This window comes from Coturnix japonica, chromosome 1, assembly GCF_054131305.1.
Source record: "Coturnix japonica strain WE chromosome 1, WE-NBRP24, whole genome shotgun sequence".
In the NCBI taxonomy this organism is placed as follows: Eukaryota; Metazoa; Chordata; class Aves; order Galliformes; family Phasianidae; genus Coturnix; species Coturnix japonica.
Window position 1 is genome coordinate 159,581,140 of NC_140663.1, and position 25,478 is coordinate 159,606,617.

The following is a 25,478-nucleotide window of genomic DNA, read 5'->3' on the forward strand; positions in this document are numbered from 1 at the left end:
AATTAAAAGCTGCTTGAGGCTGACAGCAGCTTGATGAGGGCTGGGGTTGTGGAGCTGGCTGTGGTGCTGTGGAAGCTGGCCCTGCTGTCAACAGCCCTTGTCCCTTCCTGCCCTGGGTCCTGCTGGTGCTGAGCAGTGTGGGAGGCTCCCCCAGGCTGTCTTGCTTCAAAGTGGCAGCTCAACATCAGTATCTTTAGGAGGCTGTAGATTGTCACAAAATGTGGTTTTCCAAAGCAAAGGTCATGTTGGATGTTGTGCCTAAGAGACTGTTTGCTATAACTTCTGCAAGGTTTTTGTACATTTTCTAGTGTTGCTGTGTCTTGTAAGTTGCTCTGAAGAATTGTATGGCTCCGGTTCAGGTGATGGAAAATAACAAAGACCTTGGATCATTTTGTGGCCCTCCTCTGGATGCACTCCAACAGCTCCATGTCTCTCCTGCACTGAGGATTCCACATCTGGATGCAGAGCTCCAGGTGAGGCCTCACCAGCACAGAGCAGAGGGACAGAATCACTCCCTCAGCCTGCTGGCTTTGGGTGCAGTCCAGGATACTGTACAACTTGTTTGTTGCATTGGGTATGAAATAGAAAACTGAAATAGAAATCTTTCTGTCAGTATCTTGCAAGGCTTTGGATAGTGCTGAAGAGGGTCTAGGAACGTGATGCATACCCTAATGTACCACAATGCATGCTTAGCTTTGTTTCATTGGAGAAATATTCGAAGTCTTTTTTAATATTATATCTGTTAGTTAAAAATCTATTTTCAGAGAGTGAAGCAGAGACCAATTTCATAACCTGTACCACCATCTGTTAAATGCACGAGGAGCTTATTTTTTTTCTGGCTGAGGTTTAGCCAGCTGTCCATTTTGCACTGCTGCCTGGATGGGGAGGCATTCATTTAAGAATAACACAGTAGGTTTTCTGTGAGTCAACACAAAAGCTTTTTTCTAATCGGACTCTTTTAGCTTGTCTTACACTTCCCCAGATCTATTCTTGCTGAGGAGTGTATTTGAAATCTTTCCCTGTTGCACTCCTCTCCTCTGCTGTATGCTCTCATCTTCTCCCACTTAGACTGGAGCTTCTGCTCAGGACAAGACATGTGCTTACAGCGAGGCGTGCGGATGTAGCTGCAACTCAAAGCCCATCCTAATCCTATTGACATCTAACCCAAGCAGCATTTAGTTAATCTGTCTGGTATTCTTCTTACTTTGTCTGACCCGGTGAGACGATACAGCTTTTTGTGACTTCATTTTCTCTTAGATGAGCATTTTTGGATGGTAACGACTCACTTGTGGAATTTACTGAAATTTTCCCTTTTTAGATGATGTCTTTATAATAAATAAGACAATCTCAAAATCATTGCTGGGTTGTGCTGGCAGATTGTAGTACTGTGTTGCTATTATTACTAATTGTATTTTATATAGGGGCTACTTAAGGAAGAACTTGTTATTTACCAGAATCTGGGAAGATAACTGCTGTGGGTCAGTTAATCTTCTATTTTACCATTCAGTCTGCAGCAAAATAAACTGTATTCGGGAAAAAAAGTCATAAATAGAAAATCGATGAAAATTAGAATCCAGTTCTTTGTTGACTACAATTTAGAGCCGGCTTTAAAATGTAATTTTAGAAATTCATCTTTCTGACTTCCACAGGAGTGTTTTGTTCATTTAAGCATTATTAAAGCAAGTCAGAATAATTTCAGCTTAAACCTAGTAGAGATCACGGAACTACTCAAAGCATTGCCCTGCGTTTTCTGATTTGGCCTTCCATCAGGTACCTTCTAGGCTGCTGCTGAGCATTCCCGCTTCGAATGGCAAATCTCCTTTTGTAGGCTCTCCACGTTGGGTCAGTTTGAGACTGCTGGGCTGGCAAAGGATTTGGCTTCACTTCATGTGGGAATCCGTCTGTTTATTCTTCCTCACAGAGTTAGCAAGAGGTGTCTGTGCCACTTAAAAGCATGTATCCTCCGAATTCAGCCTCGTGTGTGGGCACTCCAGCCAGTCCTCATCCTCTTCAGCTCTTTGTTATCCAGCCATGTCTGACCAGCTGCACTCTGGTTCTCTGCAACATGATGGATTGGTGCTTGACAGTGACTCCGGAGTACAAATAAGCATGTGAAATGGGAACAAGAATTTGAAGCTATTGTATGGAAGACAGCTGTGATACTAATTAAGCTGTAGCATCAAAATAGTCGAAATGCTTGCTCTTAGATTTGTGTATCAGTTGGATAAACTGACTTGAATTAATCGAATCCAGCTTCAGCTGCTTGTTCGTAGTTTGCTTTGGCTTAACTTTATTGGCCCAACTCACCAGAGGTTTACTCTAGGAAGATCAAGGACCTCAAATCTATGCTTTTAAAATCTCCTTTGCTCTGCATCTATCTTCAAATTGTCACTGGAAGCTTTGTAGCTGAAACCTGGACATACAGTGTTATTGCAAGACAGTCCATTTTTGTGTTCCTGGCAAGTCTGCAGCCAAGGCAAACATAGATGCCTTCATTCAAACATTTTAATGAACCAGTGGACAAAATGCTCTATAAACTCATTTTTTCTTTTTTTTTTTCCTGTGTAGTCATTATGTGTAGACATGACTAGCCGTGCCACACTTGCCCATCCATGGCCATGTTTCCACCATGTCTTTATAGTAGGGTTTAGCTGTGGGTCATACTTGGAAAATGTGGTTTTTTACTGTGTTCAGCTTGAAACTGTTCATCCAATGGTACAGTCACTAGATCTCATCTCAGAAATGAGGAGAAACTGGGATTGTCCGTTTTGTCAGTTTCTTGCAGTCACAGAAGTTTAGTTGTACCAGAAAATACACACTCTTCATAAACAAGACAATCTGGCTGAATGCTGGAGATCCACATGTGCTTGGATTTATGTAACCACTGATGTACTGAGACAATACTGATGTCCAAGTAGGGCAATAACAATGAGCGTGGCTTTAAAGGATTAGTTGCTTGTCAGGCAAAACAGAAGTCCTCTTTTGCTTTGTTTCATAAATCAGATATTAATAGTAAAAGACACATGAATACCTAAATAGTGTTCATTTTTAAATCATTGTTGCTGTTTTGAATTTCAGCTGAAATCGTGTAACCAACAGGATAATTAAGGAAATTAAGCTGTTTAATCTTAATGCCCTTTCGATGCGGTGTTTCAAATGTAGCAGTTGGTCCTTTCTCAAATTGGACTTGGTGGTGGATCTGCCAAGTGTGGCTGTTGAAGGTCTACACAGTTGACCAGTGTCTTGATACATGGAGTGCAATTAATACAAATGATCATCAGAAGTCATCAAGAAAATCTTTATTTGTAGATCATAGGATCTCAGAGTAGATCATGGAATCACAGAATTGCAGGGGTTGGAAGGGGCCTAAAGAGATGGAGTCCAAGCCCCTTGCTAAAGCAGGAACCCTACACGAGGTCTCACAGGTAGGTGTTCAGACAGGTCTCGAGTATCATCTTCATAGAAGGAGACTGTATGGACTCTGTTTACTCTGGAAGTGACTTCAGGATTCCTTATGTTTTAAGGTCTGCAAGTAACTAAATGTTTTGTAATTCTTAAAGCAAGTTTGTATAGGAATAGTAGTTTGAGGGGCTACCTATGAAGTTTTTTTAGTACGGTCTAGCATTTCTGCATTCTACGGTAGGTGGAACACTTTTTGACTATGTATATATTCACTGGGAAACCTGACTTAGCTGGACAATGTTTTTTTTCTTTGTATTATGTCTCAGTTTCTTAAGTAACAATAGGAAGGAGAAGTTTATTGTGGGGGTTAAGAAGTATTTAAATAACAAGATAGTTCAGTTAAAATACTCATCAAGGACAGAAAATAGTTCTCCCAAAGTGCAAAACAACCTCTTGTATATGTGGACCTTTGGTTAGGGGTAAATGATGAGAACTTCATAAGGCAAAAATAATGAGCAAGTGCAAAGTTTTTTTCCTCTTGTTTTTGATGCTAATAACAGGAAAAAGGTAGTTTAATAATGCTTGTGTAATGTTATCTTCTTCCTTTCATCTTCTTGGGTCAGTTGTTAACCTTTTGTTCCTTGCGTATGCATTAACCTGTGTATTGTGAACTTGGATATAGTCTGTTTAATGGGTTTTGGTTGGTGGTGTTTTAAGCATTCCAACTCATGAAAGGAAGAAGATCTGGAAGCAGTATTTGTGTTTTGCTTTAGTTACAGAAGAGGGAAGGGTCATCAGTGAGTGGTTTTGTCTCTGGCTCGGTGAACATTGGCTTGTGCTTCATGTTGGATGCTCCACTTGAGTGGCCAAGCTGTCACTAGACGTTCCTGCAAAATAAGGAATCTTGTATTTAAATATCTGTTCTTCTGGCTTTGGTTTTTATCAAACAACCTAAGTTTTTTGATATGTGATAAAACACAGCTAGCGTTCTCTGGTTTCATCTGCCAAGGTCAGGCACCGTGTCCCATGCTTCTCACGTACAGATGATGTCACATTAAATATGCAGTACGAACATCTGTGTGCTATCAGTGTCATTCTTGTGGCAGACTGTGACATTACCAAGTAGTATTTCAGATGACTTGACAGCATTTTAGGTGATGTTCTTACTTAGAACGGCTTGCATGTGTCCTTCTCGCTTTGCTGTTCTAGTACTAAGTGTGAGCATGCAATAACTGAATAAAGAAGAGCCACTTGTGTAGGATTTACATATCAAGGGAATGCGAATGACTGCTTATACGCAGTGACTTTTTTGATCATTGTGGATTTACAGAAAAAAATCATCCGTGCCTATTGCTCAAAGGTAGAATTTCTGTAATGGAAATAAAGAATTATAAAACACAGAAACCATGTATAAAGCTGTATAGATATAATAAAGAGTTTGGGTAGCATTCTAGGAAAGTAAGACTTCAGAAGCTGTGCATTTTAATGAAAATGATACCATGTATTTTTTCAAATAGAAGCCATGAGAAGGTAAGGTCATGCTGATTTAATGCATTTGCAAAATGGCCTTTTAGTAATTTTGATAATCCCAGGAGGAAATGATTTGAGGAAACATAAACACTTTCAATCTCCAAATGATTTCCTGAGTGGGTATTTATTCCCTGCAATGTTTCTTTCTAAACAGATCCAAGTCACGACTTGTTAAATTTACGTTTAATTTCCCATGCCAAGAGATAATTCTCAGAAAAAGGAGAATAATTTTTAGGCAGTTTTTACATACGAACAATTAATAAAATTCTGATAAAACATGTCTTTCTTCCTTAGTTTTGCCTGGCTTTGAATCCTAAGATGCGTGGCCCAGCTCTGGGAAAAGCTGGTTTAATTCTGCTGTTATGAAGACTGTCATGTAGTGAGAGAGAAATAGAGGTGTTTGTGTTGTTTTTTGATTGATTTATTAGGTAATGATGGAGATTCTGTTGATTACCATAACCTGCAGTGCCAGGTGGAAACTGTGCTGTGCTCCTTGCCAAGTGGCTGCATCTTCCTTTTAAAGTTTCCTTCATCAGGGCTTTTTCCAAGTTCTGCTAAGCGCAAGGATGCTCTGTCCCAGTAATGAGGAATGTGAGGAGATGATCTGTGAGAGCACCTTGGTTTAAATAAGCAGGGGGCTCCTGGCTTAGGACCACTTTTCCTGTACCATTCTGATGCAGGAGATACAGTAGTCTACTGGAGCAAGGTGAGGCCACCTGCAGTCTGGACTGGAGGACTGGCACTGCTGGGAAGGGCTGAGGGAGCTGAGCTTGGTCAGCCTATGGAGAAAAGGTGGCTTTGGGGACACCTAATGCCAGCCCCATTGCACTGACAAGGAACCACAGAATCACAGAATGACCCGGGTTGGAAGGGACCTCAAGGATCATGAAGCTCCAACCCCCCTGCCTGGCAGGGCCACCAAACTTCCATGTTTACTAGATCAAGTTGCCCAGGGCCCCATCCAACTTGGCCTCGAACACCTCCAGGGATGGGGGAGAAACTCAGATATAAGGGATAAATTACTGCAACAGTACCTGGTGGCATTGTGTTCTTGAATTATTTTCTATATAGTTTATTTAACCCTTTTGTAAACTTGCAATGAAAGTTTTCTTATTTTGCTGTCTCATCATGAAGCCAACCCCTCCTCTGCACTACTTCTGTGAGGGTATGTATTTTATCCTTATTGGCTAGCCAACAGAATATGCTAGAAAGTCAAGGTGCCTGTTAAATTTACCACATTCTTAAGTTGAAAGACAGCTTTGAGGTTAGGAAGTTACCTTGAAATAATCTTCATTTAGACTTAGGTTGAGGTGAAATTTAAAAGTACTGTAATATTTTGAGTAGAAAACAGGATATAAGGAACATAAGTGCCGAAATGAGGTGTCTTAGCTAATTGATCTACGTTGAGACTGAACCTGGATGACTTCCCTCTACTCGTATCCAGATGGCTTGCCATATTTTATTTCTGGAAACCCACCTTGACAGAAATGCTGCCTTTTTGTGCTGCCTTCCATCTGTAGTTGCTTCTCTTGGAACATAGTTAATCTTTCCCTTGAAACTTGATAATTTATCTTTAAGAAGTTGTCTTTCACTGTGCTGATGCAAGTATTGTTTCTTTAAATCATAGAATCATAGATTGGCCTGGGTTGAAAAGGACCACAAAGATCATGTAGTTTCTACCCCCTGCTATGTACAGGGTCACCAACCACCAGACCAGGCTGCCCAGAGCCACATCCAGCCTGGCCTTGAATGCCTCCAGGGCATCCACAGCCTCCTTGGGCAACCTGTTCAGTGCATCACCACCATCTGAGTGAAAAACTTCCTCCTAATATCTAACCTAAAAGGTGGAAATATAATCTTGTTCTGAAAACTGTCATTTCCTATTAAGTCTCTGTCCTGCTATTAGCAACTGAAGATAATGTAAAATTTTTGTTCTTCTATGTCTTTTCAAGCCTGTAAATCTTTGAGAAACATCCTCTTCACCTGCATCTTGTATCTTTGTCCAGCACACACTAAATAACCCACGTGTTACTAACCTCTAAATGAGACAAATGCCTCACTATTGGTTGTAGATTTGGAACCAGACGTGGCCATAAATATCAGCTTTGGGATGATAACAGATTTGAGGTATCTGTCCTTCAGGGATGCTCTAACATTATTTTCTCCTTTTCCTTCTGCAGCATCTTTATTGCATCCTCCTTTAATGACGCATTAGTTCCTTTCCACTCACAGCTTCCTTGCAGAGATTTCCCAACACCATCCTTGGTACTTTTCTCAGTCATGTTTGTGTATGTGCCTCTGCTCCATCACTCTGTGCTGCAACCTTACCAAACTTTTCCTTGGGCACAGGCAGGGAAATCTGCGGCCAGCTTTGTGAAAACCTCTTTGGTGCAGGCTTGTCTTTTGGTCCAGCTAAAATCTCACTTTTTCTTGGACATGTTTTTATGTAGCCAAAGCCCTGTTCTGCTTTTGTAGGGCAGCATCATTTTCCTGACCGTCATTTGGGCCTGTCATCTGAGTGCCAGTTTTGAGTGGATGCGATTGAAAGGCCTTAATGAGATTTTTATCTAAAGCTCTCCAGTTTCTTCTTTCAGAGCAACACCGAGTAACTTAGGTTTTCTTTGCTTCTCCCTTCAGCTCGAGCTCTCCAAGTTCTCATCTCATCATTTAGTTACTGCAGCATTCTTTTCTCCGACCCCTTTTATGTGTTTCCAGAATGATCTGCAAAGATATAAATGGAATGCTGGTTTTCTTAATATATCCATTCACTGTCTCCTAGTCCATGGAAAAAGAAAGATTGCTTATCTTTGTGTCGTGCTGGCAGCTGCTCCTGCATGTGCACTTAATGACCAGTGTGTACGTTTAACCTTCATCCCGTGCTGCCATTCTTTTCAGAAAGAATACTGGGTTTGCCAGCTGCACAATTAGCATTATCCATTTTTTTTCCTCCTGATTTTTTTTTCTTTTTGGTGATATTTGCAAGAAAAGTAGCAACACATAGGCAGTATTCAAAGATCACTGGCTGTAATAATAGGCAGCAGTGCTATCTTTCTCTGGTTTATCTGTAGGTTGTTTGTATTTCCTTGTTGGCCTTGAGTTACAAGGACAATTTCTTTGTTCTGGTCAGACTGATCTAACTGTGTTAGACTTGGGTTTCTGGTAAGGAAAAGTCGATCAGCTTCTGTGTGGTTACAACAGTTAGAAAGATGATGAAGGCTGCTTAGAAATTGTGAGATGAGCGTGAATCGTGAAAATCATGGTGAGCAGCTGCTCAAAACAGCAGCAAAAACGGAGAGGACAGGAGCTGGAAAGGAAAATGTAAGCACGTTTTGCATTGTGTTTAGATTGAGCTACCAGCAGGTGAAGTGAATTGTCAGATATGAAGGAGACTAAATTGGAAGAAAGTGCTTCAGTGTATAATACCAGTAAATGTATGATCACAAGTGAGTCAGCCAGCACTGGGTGCTGGAAAGTGGAAAATACTGCTGAAAGAGGAAGTTAAGAAAGAAATAAGGACAGTGATAGGAAGCTGAAATGCTGGGAGAGATGGGAAGGGCAAAGTGCAAGGGGCATCTCTGCTGTCAGGAGAAGACGAGGGATTAAGTGAAGCCATGGCAGTGCTGCATTAGCAGTTCTTGTTCACCTTTAGAAAGTAGATTAGTTTCTGGCTTCCTGACTGTCGTACAGGAAAGGCAGTGTGATATGTTTTCTGGTGCTTTGTACTGCTTTACTCCCAAGGGAATGAGAACTTATCCACTTGTGGGGGGGGGGGGGGGGTGGGAAGAAAAGTAATGATATGGGATGATGGGATGATTCCTGCAGGAATCTGATTTGCAAAGCTCCTGTGTGGGTTCACTCAGTTCCGTATGCATCCTTGTATTGCGGTGGATGGGTTCTTCAGTTGTTTTCACTCCCTTATGGAGTTTGCATCTGATTAACTGTCAGTTGAAGTCGACAGTGATATTTCCCAATGAATAATTCGGAAGCCTCTCAGCTAAAATGCCATCCGCAAAGAGAAGTTAGTGAAGCTTCTCTTTAGGTGTAATTCTTCTAGGAAGAATTCAAAGATGTATTAAGCATTTTCTAACATGTTTGCCAAGATACTTGTAGATAGACGGACATACCTCCTGATCTAGAAGGTTAAGCATCCATTACCTGCATATGTTGAACACTTGGCTTATCACACCAGCCTTACCACTGGATCTTTTGGTTTGTTTTCCTTGATCCAGTTGTTTAGAACTCATTAAAGCTGAATCTTTTAAACTAAAACACGTGAAAATTCATCTACTTTTTCTTTATCTGTTCAGTGCTCTCAGAAGAGGCTATTTTGTTCTGGTCCTGTTTGACGAAGTGGGTGCTATTTTAAGCGAGAAGTCTTGTAGGAAATGTCAGCTTTGGCAATGAGAAGTCTGAGTATTGAGTGTGATCAATGGCAGAGGGCTGAAATGGAAAGCCCTGGTCAGTGCTAGCGTAACTTTCCTTGTCGCGTTATGTATTAGTAATGCAGTACACTTGGGTCTGTCTTTCTCTAAAAATGTGTTTCTGAATATGTCTGAAGTGAATGCCAAAAATGTAATCTTACTGTTTTGTGAGCAACTGTCATGGAGTTATCTAGATCAGTCTATGTCCGTGATGGGGGCAGTAGGCCTGTGGGCCCCCCAGCCCCTGAAAATGGGAAGGGAAAAGGGGAAGAGGTGGGGAGATGGGAGCTGGGCTCAAGGAAACAAACAGAGCAGTAGCAACTATCTAAGGAGGAAAACTTATTTTACTAACTATCAGAATGCAAGATAACACAATATAATACAATCTAATGGGAATTGAGGCTAATAAATCAAGTAAAATGAGAGTTTTCCAAAGAAGAGAAATGAAAAACGGCAAAACAACAGACTGTTTCAGTTCTTGCAGTGCTGCTGGAGTAACTGAAAGTTGCTCTCCATCATGAGCTCAGAAGCTCGAAGACCTTTGGCTGCGTCTGAGCACAGAGTGCTTGTTATGCTACTCGTTTGGTTACTGCTTTGTATCTGTTGGTGGAAAATCTGTTCATTTGGGAAGTTGTTGGTTCAGTAGTTTCATGTTTTGTGCAGTGAGCCAGTGCCTCTGAAAGACACTGCTGAAAAATGGTTTTTAAGCTGAAACGGTGAGTGTAGAGCATACTTATATACTGTACTCATTTCTAAGGTGTTATATCCTACTGGACTGGTGGCTCAGTGTCCATCCTGAGGACAGCTGGTTGACAAGGAGAGAAAAGATGAAAAAATCACTCTTGTGGTTTGCAGTGTCAGTTATGCTTCCTTCCTTAATGAAACAAACAGCGTAATGCAGAGGAAGTATTAATTACCACTGCATCTTTGTTTGGAAACTGTGGAAGTTTTTAACTAAGGAGCATCTGCAAGTAGAGAAGCAGGGAGAAATCCTCTTGGTTTGTGTCTCGCTACTCATTTAGCTCACCACAAGTACCATCCCTCTGTGAAAGCGCTGTTACCAGACCACAAAAGAAATAATTAGTAGGCAGGAGACATTGGGTTTTGTGTTGCAGTTTGCAGAGTTCTGAATAAATGTATTTCTCTCTCTCTCCCTTCTCTCTGTGTTTTGTTGTATTGACGCGAGCATTTAAATAAAGATGGAAGTTGTGTTCTTCCAGAACTCCCTGCAGCCCAGACTTAGTGCACTGGTGTTTGATTTCAGCTTGATCTGTAATGGAAATATTCATGCAGTGAATTATTTACTGTTGAGCACTAGCATAGAAAATAATGTACTTTGAGTAGCTTTTAATTAGTCATTCAAGGGAAAATATGAAAGTCAGGTGTGTGTGTATATATATGCAAGCACGGTAATACTGTTTTGTGGGTGAAATAGCACTGTTTTATTTATTAAATACGGTCTTTCAAAACAGAGTGAATACAGATGAGCCACGTGCAGGCTTACTGCCTTCTTGGACATAAATAAGCTTAATCCTTCAGTTGATAGAAGAACAAAAAATGGGAAAGCCTTGTAGGGGTTGACATCTTCCTTGTACAATGAGGCAGATGAGTTGTAAGATTGAAGAAGCTTATAGGTTGCATGAGGTAAGTGGTTAGTAGAACTTACAGCTTGGTTTTAGTGAGGCAAAAGGTGTAATTTAATGAGTATCATTGTAAAAGTCATCGTGACTTGTGTCGATCAGCTCTTCATGTTCAAGTGCAAAGTCATTTATCAAAGGTAGGAAAACATGGCAGTGTGGAATTGAGGTACCCCATGCAGACTTCATTTCTCTCTCAGGTATCCAGCGTAAGGTTGTGCTAACGTCACACTCTGGTGATGTTAGGTGCTAGTAATAATCTTGGATGATATTTTGCCTTCATTTAAGAACTTTAACTTCCTCTTTTTGTTAAACTTCTTGTTTTCTTCTCAGTTCTGTTTCTTTAACTCCACTTCTGCATTGCACAATGATGCAGCACTCTTCTGTATCATGTTCATGTAATTTTACATCCTGCATTAGAAGTTAGATCTAGCAAAACTGAAATATTAGTTAATATGGATGTCGTCTTTGCATCTAAGGAAGGAGAAATGGATTAGAGAGAAAGTGTTCTCTGTTCAATATTTAGAGTGGGTGTGAGACTGTGAGGTTGCTGCTGCTTAATATATGAGTGTATCCTCAGTCTTTCCTATGTGGTTGTAAGAACATGGCATAGACCTTTGTGATTTGAGTCTACATGTAATGGCAATAATAGCCCGTTCTTCAGAGCGCAAACAGTACCCTGATGATTCTGCTGACGCGCTTGGGGATGGAGGTGGAGGTGATCAGCTGCTTCAGTGCTTGCATGTAAAGCTAATTGAAGTTTTTAATCCTAACTTTGAGACATTGGGGAGGTTCAAAACACCATTGGGTTTTGGGAAGAATTTGTGCATAGTATCTCTGCTGCTCTCTGTGCTGCTGTTCTTAAAGTTTGAAACTAGTTTTTGCAAGGATAATCTTTGACATTTGTTTGAAAAGTTCCAAAATCTGATGGCATAGGTATTTTGAGAGAGGCTTTAGATGGATTGTCATATGCTATGTGTCTTTAACTGGTGTTTCTGTGAAAGACCTGCGACTTAGGAGTCTGAGATGATCGGTACCTTGGTTTGTAACTCTTGGCCATGGTTGTTTGTGGCCATTTTCATAACTTAGAGCCTCATAGGCTCTTTTTAGACTTATCTCAGAACTCAACTGTCCCAAGTGGCACTTGGGATTGCACTTCCCCATAGTATGATGTTGTTTGGGTTCCAGACCGTATCTGGCACGGTGTTTGCTTATCCAGCGACACAAGCCCTCAATTTGTAATACAAATGCTACACAGTAGTCATGCAGCGCTTACTTTGTATAATTTGAGAGGCTGTTTGTTGTAAGTAAACAGTCTTGCCTGTTGAGGTAATCAATGAAATACAGTTATATGCACATGAGAATTCATTATGTTACTTGTAAACTAATTTGAGTGAGAATGTTAATATGAAAAGCAGATGATGCTGTGGATGCCTTTAGCACCACTAAGTGCCAGTATCGCTAGTCGCAGGTTGATGCAGATTGACTCTTCAGCTGAATATTTCCCTGAGCTGTGGGCAGCTTAAGACAGTAGTTTTCTTGATAGCTGTTTTGTATGACAAATGCACTTTTCTTTCTAAATGCCAGATCCTCCTTTCAGCTTTGTGTAATGACTTGTCTCCCAAACTATTGGGAAGAATGAAATAGTTCTGTGTAGACTTCCATTCTCTTCATGGAGAGCAGCAGCTGTATTTTCTACACTGTCTTGTGAGCATGTGCTTGAACCTTTGTGTAGAATAGTCATATCCACAATTCAACTACAGTGCTACACTTGTGACTTAGTAAGTATCGAGAAAATCAGTTGGCTGTAATCGGTGTTAGTGTTGTCAATGAGCTGTATGCAGATATCATTCAGTCACGAATACATACAAACTTATTTCCCTCCAGCACTGAAAAATTCATAGTAAAGAGCTGAGTCTCCTGGCAGAAAGCTTGTTAAAGTCTGTGCTCTCTGTGTAGGTGGAGCAGCTTTCACAATTCTATAATAGCAGCTCTAAAGGCATGGCATTGTTCTTTCTGTAATGAAAAATACATGCTTTATGTCTTTTTTAATCCTTCCTTAAGGATTGGTCATCATAACCAAAACATTCATCTTTTGACAATTCTGCATTGAACATGTAAGTCCCAGTAAGCGAGATGACAATTTGACTTGTTTGTCTTTGGGAGAGTGTGTTTGCTCTTTTAAGCATTAAAGTAAGGTTTTACTTCAAGTAATTAGAAAAGTTTAGTAACTGTCTGGGGAAATAATTCTCCATTAAGTACAGTTAGTCATAACCAGTGGTACCTGTGAGGTTCATAACACGCTCAGTCCTTGATGCTATCTCTCTAGGCAGTAATGCTGTTTACCTCAGAGGTAAGAATAAGAGGGTGAGAGGGTCTTTGAAAATCTACCACTGACTTTCTAAAATGTTCTTAGTTTTTAAGATTTGCTCTGTAAATGAGCTGTAGCTTAGGCGTGTTATATGTAAAGCAGGAGAAGTAACTGTCTTAAAAAGCTGACTGTGTGAGAAACAAGAAGATGAGAAGCAGGTTATGTCCATATCTCAGGGAATGCAGACGTGTAGAGACCAAGGGACATGCCATGGCAGAAGGCCAGAGAATGTTCTTTTGGTGTAGGTGAGCACCGAGTGTTTTGCAACCAATCCTCATGGTGAGTAGCATCTGCTGGCTGAATTGGCCAGAAGTCTTAAAAACATGGAGGGGGGAGGGTTAAGGATTTGTAATATGTCTTGTGTGAAACTATTTTATTCTTACGGTGTATGGGAAAAGATGCCCATTAAACGACTTATTCTTCTGTTGCCTTATCTATTTACATTCAAACTTCAGGGAATCAATATTATTTTTCCCATTTTTTTTTTTTTTTTTAAGAAAGGTAAGAGGCACGTACTTGGAGGAACTTTCAATAACGTCCCTCTGTAGTTGTCCATATATTGTGCTTTGCAAACCATAATTGAGATGCAAGCTAGAACACATGTTGCCCCAGATTCACAGAAGCCAACTTTACTCACTACTTTGACACAGAGCAGATGGCTCATTATAATGTAGTTGTTGATGCAGTAAGAATGGAGAGCCCTGACTGGTGTTGCCTATAATCGCTCCAAATTAAGACTCTAAGTTCTTTGGGAAGGCATTGCTGTTTTCCCATCATGCTATGGGTTTAGTGAGGTCCAAGTCCCAAAATGATATCTGTACTTAGAAAATATCTCTATATATCTATATCTAATATATGTTCAAATATCAATTGTTTCTTAAATTTTTAGTTGGTTTTATAGACATATGTCTGTAGATAACTTCATTCCAACCCCTCCAAAATTTTTTGTGATTTTTTTTTTTTTTCAATGATGCTTTTTTAATATAGATTCTGTCTAAATAAGACAGAAGAAAGAGATGTTAAGGATGTGCTATCTGAAAAGCTCTTATCACAGAATCACAGAATGACCTGGGTTGGAAGGGACCTCAAGGATCATGTAGTTCCAACCCCCCTGCCTGGCAGGGCCACCAAACTTACACATTTACTAGATCAGGTTGCCCAGGGCCCCATCCAACCTGGCCTTATCTGTTTCCCTCAGTCAAACCTAATTAAACCCATTAGTTCTTGGATGAAAAAGGTTAAAATAGAACCTACCGTGACTTCATGGCTCTTTGGCAGGTATACAGATGTGTTACATCTGGAACTACATCTACCAAAGGAGTTGAACAGTATGTTATCAACTGGTAAACTGTATGCTTCTTACTTGATAGAAGGCTTAACAGTAGAGCAGGAGGAGGATAAAATGAAGGGGCAGCTTTAACTGTTCTAGTCATTAGTAGACAGCCTGCATTGGTGAGTACGCTTCATGATGGAAATAAGATGAGAACTGCTATTAGACTGCCAGCTGGTTGGGAGGACACATGCACATGACTAGCATGCAGTAACAGCAAGGTGAGTAATCTGTGCTTTTTAGTATTCAGCGAAGAACGCAGAGCACCAGAAGTAACTGGATCAAACCTTATTTGTAGTATCATTCCATTATCTTCAGCCTGTTGACTTCAGCAGGCTTAGCCTGGGAATAAATTTGTGCCTCAGTGTTTAAACAGAACAAAAATATTTAAGCTCTATATAAACATGTTTTGCAATTTTGTAGCACATTAAGAGTAATTTATTGAGGGGAAAGGAAAAAAATTCGACATAAGGAGTCGTTCATTATTCTGTGCTGAAAAGTACAGATGTAAGTCAAGGGCAAGCTGGTTGCTCTTGAAGAGTTCTTATTCCAAACAAATTGGCATCTGCATCACAGTGCTTGATCTCTTATCGTGTGTTTTAGTGTTTTCTCTAGGCTACTTTAGGGGGAAAACAATGTTAAAAAGTTGTTCTCATTCATATCTAGCTTTAGCTAGAGTAAACAAGATCTGTGCTCATTGAAACTTCCATTTTGATTAAAATTTAAGCTATCTATCTTTTGCATCAGAAACAAACAAAAAAGATGCCCTATCTCTTGCCTTTAATTATCACAGCTCAGTGATTTAGATAATGCTTTGGAATGGCAAAACTTTGGCTGGCTGCCATCTTACACAATAAGGCCAGAGAAACCGGGAATCTGTAGCTCAAAAAGAAAAACTTAATTTTATGGTATTTCCACTCAAACAAACAGAAATACACCTCTAATTCAAGCTGAGATTCTTTGCCTCTTTCATGTCTTAAAAATAGGTAAGACTTTTGCCATTTTATTTCTGATGCTTGCACCCAAGGCTAGAAAACATAGTAGTTGTGTGCTAACCAAGATGGAGAACCACATGAGGCGAAGGACCTGACAGCAGGGTTCCAGAATGACTCCAGAGTGATAAACTGCCAGCTTATGTTGCTGGCATTTTTACTGGGATGTATGTTCTGAAAATCCTAGGGATTTTGTTTTTGTTCATTCATCACTCTTGCTAATGGCTTAGAGCTGTTTTGCAGGAATGTTATTTGACTGGGCTTCAGGGGACCACGTCATTCTATATTTGTCTTTAGGGAGTGACAGGTTTTTCCTAGAATCTTTCAATCTGTGCCTAGTCTAAATGACAGGCAACATTTATATCAGCCGTAATCCCTTTACTTAGTTGCAGTGTTCTTTTATGCACAAATAAAAGTGCATTAAAACTATGCAAAGCAACAGGTATTGCAAGAGAAAATACAACAGAAAACAAGAATGGATTCAGAAGATTGTTTCCTTGTTATGTCCCCTCTGTTCCAAACCAGATCGGTTTAGTAGTTCTAACTGTTCTTCTTTTGGGGTCTACAGAGCAGCAAATCTTAATAGGCTTTGCAGGGGGATTGATTAGTGTCCAGGGAAAACCATCGTGTCAGGAGTCTTTGTTCTCTTGTAAGGAACCGAGGGGTGGTCTCCTTGCTTCCCTTTTGAAATAAATGCAGGGTTTCTTCTTTTCTATATACTGGAAGATAGATACATACATACATACATATACACACATACATATGTAATATATACATAAAATATATTTTTTTTTTCACGGGAGTTTTCTAAATTGGTTAGTTACCTTCTGATGAAAAGTGGAAAATTAATACACTAATATTAAAGTAATTCTTAATTACTGTTGCTGTCTCACATAATACCCAGGGATAAGTGGGAGGAGGGAGAAGAGCAAGGTCTGGGAGTTCTGCAGTAGTGATTAACCCAATGCATGTTTAAAATTTAAGTAATTTAAAATGAAAAATGAAAATTCAATTTCCTCATACAATACCTATTGAATTATAGAGTTTTCATGCTGTTAACGGTACATTAAAAACACTGCAATTAAGCACAGGGTTTGCAGATAGTATTTATACCATCTACCGTTTGAATTCCATCTAGGCGGAAAATATCTGCAAAACCAGCTTCTTTCTACATAGCCACACTTACTCCAAAACCTAGCTCTAAAGAGTTTTCTTTCCTGAAGATTAGCGTGCAGAAGTAGATGATGCATATGGCCATGTGTTGCTTGCTATATTGCACATTTGATTGCTTCTAGTTAATAGCGTTTTTCTTGAAATGCTCAGTTTCTTCTGTATTTTTTTAATGATTTCTCTTGTTCATATTTTTTCCTCCTTGTTGAACTTAATTTCTGGATAAATTGAACCTGGTATGTGTTTGTCCAGACTGTAACTGAAAGATTGCTTTCAGCTTTGTGTGTGCTTTCATTGCCCTGTCCTTGGAGGTGTTCAAGACCAGGTTGGACGGGGCCCTGGGCAACCTGATCTAGTAAATGTGTGTGTTTGGTGGCCCTGCCAGGCAGGGGGGTTGGAACTTCATGATCCTTGAGGTCCCTTCCAACCCAGGTCATTCTGTGATTCTGTGACCTATTCTGTTAGAATTCAAATACCTCCAAGTTCACCCATATGGACCATGTTTTGTGAAACTGCTGTTATGCAGCAGGAAATTCAGATTTCTGCCTCTGTGTTCTCATAGTGCACAAACAGACCATTCAATATGCTTTCCCCAGCCCACCATTAGTTTCTCTTTATTCTTTGTAACCATGGAACAGCTGCATCGGGGACTTGTAGGAACGTGAGTTAAATTAAAAATTTAGACCCATAAATTTGGTGAAAGATGAGGAAAAAACATAATAATTGGGGATCAAGAAGGGATATGAGGTCCCTGTATGCCATTCGGGCATGAAAAAGCAGCTGTTAATGCTGTTCCCTCAAAACTGTATTTCTTCCTTTGCTAGCAGCAGCAGTGCTATTTATTCCAAATCTGAGCAGTTAAGCATTTCACAAAACAAAGCATTCCTAAACTGGATGGTCTTGCATTTCTCGTCTTAAGAATGAGACTGAACTGTCCCAAACAGAAATTAAAAATACTGTGCAAGTGCTCTCTGTATAGAACAGTTCAGATCAAATGTTAAAGTAGATCAGAATTCACACTCGGCTCTTACTCTCCTTTGGATTTATCGTTCTTCACTCGTGATGAACTTCTAAGCTTTAAATACTATTGATATGAGAGGGTGAAAATAAGGTGCTGTGCTTACCCAGTGTCAGCTTGTGAGAAAACATAGCAGGAGGGGAACACAGATGGCACTGATGCTGCTCTTAAAGTCTGGAGTCAAATGCTGGGATGTGTGTCACTAGGAGGTATTTTTAGGGAGACAGATTGAAAGAAGAGAAACAGATGATGTCTTCATGTTCCTACTCACTGTCTTTCCCAATTCATAAAAAAACTGGGAACGATCTTCTCTGTTTCATGTCTTCAGGGCTCGTCCTACATGTCCTGAAGCAGTAGCAGAGCTAAGGGGGGTCTTTAAGCATCAGCTTCTCATATGTGTGTTGTAACTTGATGCAGTTTTACTATTAATTCCACTCTTGTATTTTGAAATGACTAACTCTGTGTGGTATGTGATTGCTGAAGTAACGTCTACCAAAAGTTGATGTTAGCTTTTAGTGCATCAGTTCCTCTCTTTTATGCTCGACTCAAATTACAGAATCACAGAATGACCCGGGTTGGAAGGGACCTCAAGGATCATGTAGTTCCAACCCCCCTGCCTGGCAGGGCCACCAAACATACACATTTACTAGATTAGGTTGCCCAGGGCCCCGTCCAACCTGGTCTTGAACACCTCCAAGGACGGGGCATCCACAACCTCCCTGGGCAGCCTGTTCCAGGGCCTAACCACTCTCCTAGTGAAGAACTTCCCCCTAACATCCAACCTAAATCTTCCCTCTTTTAACTTAAAACCATTATTCAATTATTTCAAATTATTTCAAAATGATAATAGATTTATTCCAACGCTGCATTGAAAGGACGAGCTTTCACAACACCAGCATAGGTTGCCTGTGGGTTATCCCTCTGTTCCTCATTTTCTTCCAATTTATATTACATCTTGATTCTCAAGCATGGCCTTCTATATCATGTAATTTACACCTTATGATTGCATTGGATTTAGGCAGCTCTTTCATAATGTGATAGAAATCTGTTCTGCGTGTGCACAGTGCGTTGTCCTGTCTCCGGCTAATGAATTATCAGCATAGGTCTTTCTCTGAGTCTCCATTATCTCCCGCTACTAGGAGATAAATTATTTTTGACTGGGCGTTTGTGGCTCTTACTTGATCCAATTATTGAAAAAGGTTTCACTGATGTATGGTCTGTTGCAAAAAAAAAACAAACCAAAAAAAAAAAAACAGAAAACAACATCACAAAGGTTGGTTTCTGTTAAAAAGCAATTTTCAGTTAAAATTCTTAACTAGCTCCAGGTCCCACTTCCAAAAAAACACCAAACCAACTCAAAAAGCTAAAAGGAATAATAATAATAATCAACCAGAAAAGAAAACCAACCAAAAAAAGGCAAAACAAACACAACCCCAAACCTTGTCTTAAGGATGCTTACAATGAACGTAGTAAATGATACATGAACTCCACTGGAAAGCTGGGATCTGTAGTATTCTACTTGTAATTTGTGATGAAACCCACTTGGTAATTTAATTTGGGGAACGATGCTTCCTAAGTACTGCTGCTTAAAAGATAGCCCTGGATAATGTACTGTTATTGTTCCATTGTTGTTTGAACTGAAAGGAGGGAATGGATGAAGTATGACTGAGTGTTAAGTTCAAGAATGGCCTGGTTTCTATGGAAACAGCTTGTTCTATCCTAGCTACCAAAGCAAATGGTTATAGGATTTTGCTTTTTCCACCTTCAAATAAAATTTGATCGTGCTTTGTTTTGGTTTTTCTCTTTCCCTTCACTTCAGAGTTCTCTGAAATTTGCATGGTTCTTAGCAGCGTAAAGTTGTCTTAGCGTCTGTATTTGAATGAACCATTTACGTATAAAAATGTATTTGCTTCTCTTTTAGTGATCTAAAGATGAGTATGTAACTGCTACTGCTTATGGAGTTCACATTAATGTTGAATAGGGTGATGTAGGGCATTATTGCGCTTCTGTGGCCTCGTGCTGGAGTCATCCTGCTTTTACAAGTGGTGCATCTTTGGATGAGTTCTGCAGGTCTGCCTGCCAGCTGGCAGTGAACCTTTAGAGCTTTGTCATGCCAAAAGGACGTTTATATTGCTTTACATGTTCCGTGTCTGTTTTTCCCCCTCGTATGAAATAAATTTCTTATAGTTGCAAGGTAATTGTAAGGGTAAAGCCCCTTTGTGCATCTAAAACTAAGTGAAGAGATTCTGTCTGTTGCATGGTACACATTTGAGGCATTCAGTTAAGGAAGGAAGTGCAGCTCGTAATTACCTGTTAGCTAGATTCTTATTCGGCAATGAACCTTATTCTAGATGTCATCTTAAATTCCCAAAAAAGCTCTGAAAATCTGTGGGAGACTGCTTGGGAAAATAGCGTCAGATCCGACACTCATGAGCTGGCACAATTTAAATCAAATGGAAAAATAAACAAAGTAGGGCCCTGCATAAAGACTTTGGATTCAAATTGTGTAAATGTTAATTAAGCTAAGTGTGTGAGGCTACTATAAGGAATGTATTTGGAGAATTTGTGGGCTTGGTGTTTCTTCAAGTCAGAGGCCTTATAAGCTTAAGATATTTGATATCAAAATGAGTGAAAAGATGTAGGGACAGACTTTCAAGTTGTCAGCCACCTCAAGGAGGATGTTGAGAAAGAACAGAGAAGGTTTATTCATTTCAGAAGTGCAGAAGGGGTAACCTGTCTGGAATTCAGTGAGAGGTTGATGTTGCAGAGGAAGGAATTAGTTTGGGAAGACAGGAATTGATAGAGTGTGTGAGTTGGGTGGAAGAGATGCAAATTGGAGTGTTGAATGTGTGAGTGTCAGATTGGCAGTGGTGTTCAGTGGAGTTCTTTAAAGCTTCATCTTGGGACCAGCTTTCTTCATGGTGTTCTCATTTATGCCACTGACATGAGCGAGGTCAGTATGCTGATGAAATTTATGGATGGAAGTCGAAGGAATCAGTAGTGGAGAAGCAGATCATGCCATTGTATGAGCAAGATCATAGAATCATAAAATCATAGAATTACCCAGGTTGGAAAAGACCTTGAAGATCATCAAGTCCAACCGCAGCCTAACCAGTACCCTAACTCTAAAAACACTACACTAAATCATATCCCTGTGCACCACATCCAAGTGGCTCTTAAACACAACCAGGGATGGCGATTCAACCACCTCCCTGGGGAGCGTATTCCAGTACCTAACTACCCTTTCTGTAAAGAAGTTCTTCCTAATATCCAACCTAAAGATGGAATCATCTGGAAGAATGAATTAGTAGGACATTAATTGCGTTAATGTTAAAATATCTTGTACATTATGGATGGTTTAAAAGCAGCAACGTTCTCTAATGTGGGTTTGAAATTTTGTGTCACAGAATTGGCTGAACTAGAGAATGACATTGCAAAGGTGAGATGGTTTTGGTCTTCAAACAGGAGATGGAAAGGCATTTGGAGTAGATGTAGGGAGGTTCTCGTATCATTTTATAAATTCATGATGATGTTCCCTGAAAACCCATGTACAGTTCTAATCATGCATTTTTAAGAAAGGTGGATCAAAACTGAAATAGATGTACATTAAAGTGGAATGTGAGAGGTCTGCTGCCCAGCCTCCTGCTGGAAGAAAGGTCACCACCAGATTTGGATGAAATTCTGCCTTGGGTGCCTGGGGTTTTGTTATTTGGGTCTTGAGAACCACCAAGACAGAGCTCACATCTCCAGGTTACCTCTTTTGCTTCTTTGATGTCCTCAGTGCAAAATTTTTGTTATTATCGCTCCCATTTAAGGCTTCTGACCTTCTGTTATATATCTCAGCAAAATGACCATCATGTTGGTAATTTCCACGTAAGTACTGGAAGGCTGCTAATAGGTGCTTCTATGGTAATCAAACCCAGTTCCTTAACCTCTGTTGGTGTACTTAGTTGCTTCAAAGGCAGTGATGGCTTAATCAGTTGTTAACTGTATCTTTTCAGTTGACAGTGTATAATCTTGCACCCTGATTTTTTTCCTTTTTTACTATGTCTGTAATGCGACTGGTATGGTGGTTAGTGTAGCTGTAGTTAGGAAATCTCTGTTGGTTGTGGTGTGTAGGGAGAGAAGACAGGGTTTGCATGCTTGAGATCACGAACAGAATGGACATTTATATAACCCTACACAGGGGACATAGATCACAAGTTGTGTTTAATCCTACTTCTGAGACCGTCACTCTTGTGAGCTAATTTCTTCAGTAGCAGTTGTTGCTATAATGTGGAAATGGAAGTCTGTGACCCTTACTCAGTTTACTGTAACAGAAGTCTGGAATTTCCTTTGGTAGCCTATTGCCAGGACAGTCATCACCTCCCTGTTAATGAACCAGAAGAATCTTGGGAGTGCTGTAGGAGCAGAACTCCTTCAGCTAGGAAGGAGGAGGGGCTGTAAGTGTGTTATCTTGAGATGTATGAGCTGCTTGAAAACTTGTAACAGAGAAAATGGGACTATGGCTAAAAGATAAGAATCATCTGGTAACTAGAAAGTTTTAAATTGACTGCTTCCATGTCAGGATTGCTCTACCTAGCCAAGACTTGTTTGTTTCCACTAAATGCACACATGCATTGCTTTTTAAATGTTGACTTTCATCTGTGGCATTTTGCCAAAAGGTTTCTTTGAGATTCCCCTGCAGTTTGTTTGAAGTAGAATTCTCAGACACACAGAAGTGCAGCAGTTGCAAGCAATTAACTTTCCCTGGTGCTCCTCAGAGGATCAAAATGAGACTCTTAAGTTTCAAGGCAAGTTTTGGGATCCTTTGCTTCAAACTCTTGGAGGTAATGTGATGTGCAACTGGAGATTTAGATTCCTTCAAGCCAAGATTAAGAAACAGAAATACAAAGGTATATTTATCTTCTGTGCATGTATATATAGACAAACATGCAAACTACACGCCAGTGGCATACTGTACTATAAATAAGAAAATACTTTAAGCTTTTATTAGAGCAGCTGTTTCCCTGCATTTCATGCACATCTGTTTTACTGATTTAAAGATTTATTTTGGGTGTCTGCAAATATTTGATGGTAATTTTTTAAAATGAAAATATTCCTTTGCTGGTTTACTCGTTTTATAGTATATCCTGTAGAATTATCAGTTTATCTTGATGTGCCTTTTGTATTTGATAGACTACAAGAAATTCTGCAGCACTGTTAGGAGATCTATCTTGGGAGGGGAAAGAAGGAACTAATATTTCTTGTTTGTTTGTTTTTTCTCCCAGTGCTTGTATTGAGCTTATATTGATTTTATTATTATTATTATTATTATTTGCATCATATATTAACTGCAGAAGTAAAATTTAATCAAACTTTATAGGAAGCATCATCAGTTTTAGTTATTTCTCTGTGATCCTCTTCTCCTTCCTGCATTCACTTGAGCGTGCTTGGCAGTTCCAAAACTCAGCAGTGAGAATAAAAAGAAACAAGTCTTGGTAATGTAATGCTAGCTGAAGAACAGCTTCAGTTCTATATTAAAGCTGTATCCTAATAATTTAATTACTGAGCATGACTGATATTATTTCAGTATTGTTTTATTTTTTTTCTCCTTGTAGGATCCAGATCCCCAAACTCTAAGGAGCTGGTAGTTTGGCACACTAGGAAAGGTGTTCTCATCTTCAGAACATGTAAACCCCACCACAGATAAACTACACACTGATAAGGGAAAATAAATCCTTAGATAATATCCTTAAACTCAGAGTTGGGGGACTACTTGTAGGTCCTTTCCAACCTCATGATTCTATGATTCTACTTGGCTAGAGGGAGCAAGATGGTCAGGAATAGGGGATGTAGATGTTGTGGGGAGGTGAGGATGGAAGAAAGCTGCTAGCGAAGGAAGCTTCTCATTTTATCTATGAGCTTGCACAGCAGACACCGCTGCTGAATATTTGGGGTCGGTTTGTTTGTTTGTTTGTTAAACAGGCAGCCCATTCCCTTGCACAATAACAGCTTGTGACGCAGTCTAAACCTCCTAAATTTTTTGGCAGTCTGTTGGGGTCGTAATGAGATGCATTAACGCTTAAAGGATAATTAAAGATAATGAGGTATAGAGAAAGTGGAGTGGAAGGCAGCACACCGCACTTCTGAAAGCCAGATGATGGCAAATTGACTTTCGTTGAAAAGAACTGATTTTCTAAATAGAAGTTTTTATAGTTTGATCTGAATACATCCATACCAACTGATGTGATGCCAGATTGCAAACTGTTGGGTAAATTGGAGAAACCAGGATTTAAGAGAGAAAATAAGAGCCTAACATAAAGGAACTGAGAGCTGGGGGAAACCGGGTCAGGGAGGGCTCATTACTGGAATTTCTGTGGAGTAATTTTTAGACCAGTCTTCGTGTTATTCCTCTAATGACAAAAGGATAATAACACAATATAACAAAATAATAACGCAAAGTTCAAAAAATCTTCTTTCCATAGAAAGAAGGAAACATGGAAACACGTGGGTGATATCATAGGACTCAACCCAGAAACTGGGGAGATCTCAAAACATTTTTGTGGCTCAAAATAAGGTTTTGCCAACTTCTTTCCACCAGGCTCCTTCCTCTTTTCCCTGCGAGAAATGGAGCAATACGAGTGGGATGAAATTTGGAGCTGTAAGGCATTGCAGTTCAAATGTCAGTTATAAGCTCTGAGGCTAAATAATGGAAAGGATGAAGGTGGAAAGGATGAAGGTTGATTGTGCTACATCGTGACTGAACTAAGTGTGGTGTGGTTAGGAAGGAGATCTGTGTGCTCTTGGGAGGCAGTCAGAGGATGTTTCCAGTAGATGGAGGAAATTACTGGTGGTGTTATAAGCAGCAGCTGGTGAAACATCATTTGGTACACTTCAGAAACAGTCATCTGGTTTGAGGAGAGAAAGAAAAGCATGTAGAGAGACAGGCAGCTAAGGGGAAATGGTGTCTCACCAGAGAAAACTTGAAGAGCGTGTCTTGTGCAGTCCAGCTAAAGAAATCATCTGTGTGTTGCCTATAAATACACAGGTGGAGACTGCTGAAGGGCTGGGAGGAACTACTTCAACTGAAAGATGATATAAGCAAAACGACAAGTGGCATAAGCTGACCATTGCCAAATGTTGTCATAGAACTTGAAGTTGCAGTTCTTTGGAGTGAACTCGAATAGTGAATCTTGGTCTACTTTTGCGACTAAATCTTGGTGAGATTTGGAAATAATTCCTTAATCACTCTGGAAATGTCAGTGAAAACGGAACCACAGTGCTTACAGATCAGGTGTGTTCTGAATTTCCTGAATGTAGTCCTGTGTCTGAACAGCACTCTTGCAGCTTCTGTTCTTGAGGATTCTGTGTGATTTCCCGTGTTCCATGCAGGCAGGGATAATGCGGTGACACTTTGGTGGTGGTGGTGGCCTTTCCTCAGAAACAGATCCAGGTTGGCTTCTTCCCAGGGCTGAGAAGAGCTTTTGGTTTCCTACAGACCTTAACAAAGGAATAGGAAGGAACAGTACGTGGTAAGGTAGCTTCAATGAAGTGTATAGCATGGTGGAGACTGTGACTTGGTTATTTCTACTGGATCCTCTAAGATAGGTGAAACAAATCCAAGC

The 25,478-nt window shown here is 40.0% G+C and overlaps 1 protein-coding gene and 1 long non-coding RNA gene across 2 annotated transcripts in view; both read left to right on the forward strand.

The window, feature by feature from the left end:
- UBL3 (ubiquitin like 3) overlaps window positions 1–25,478 on the forward strand; it is a 52,346-nt gene that overhangs the window by 14,963 nt on the left and 11,905 nt on the right. The window lies entirely within an intron of this gene.
- LOC146762811 (uncharacterized) overlaps window positions 1–25,478 on the forward strand; it is a 40,864-nt gene that overhangs the window by 14,765 nt on the left and 621 nt on the right. The window contains exon 1 of the long non-coding RNA XR_014948970.1: window positions 1–25,461. This exon is cut by the window's left edge and continues 14,765 nt beyond it. This is a non-coding gene — a long non-coding RNA (uncharacterized LOC146762811). The remainder of the gene's footprint in view (window positions 25,462–25,478) is intronic.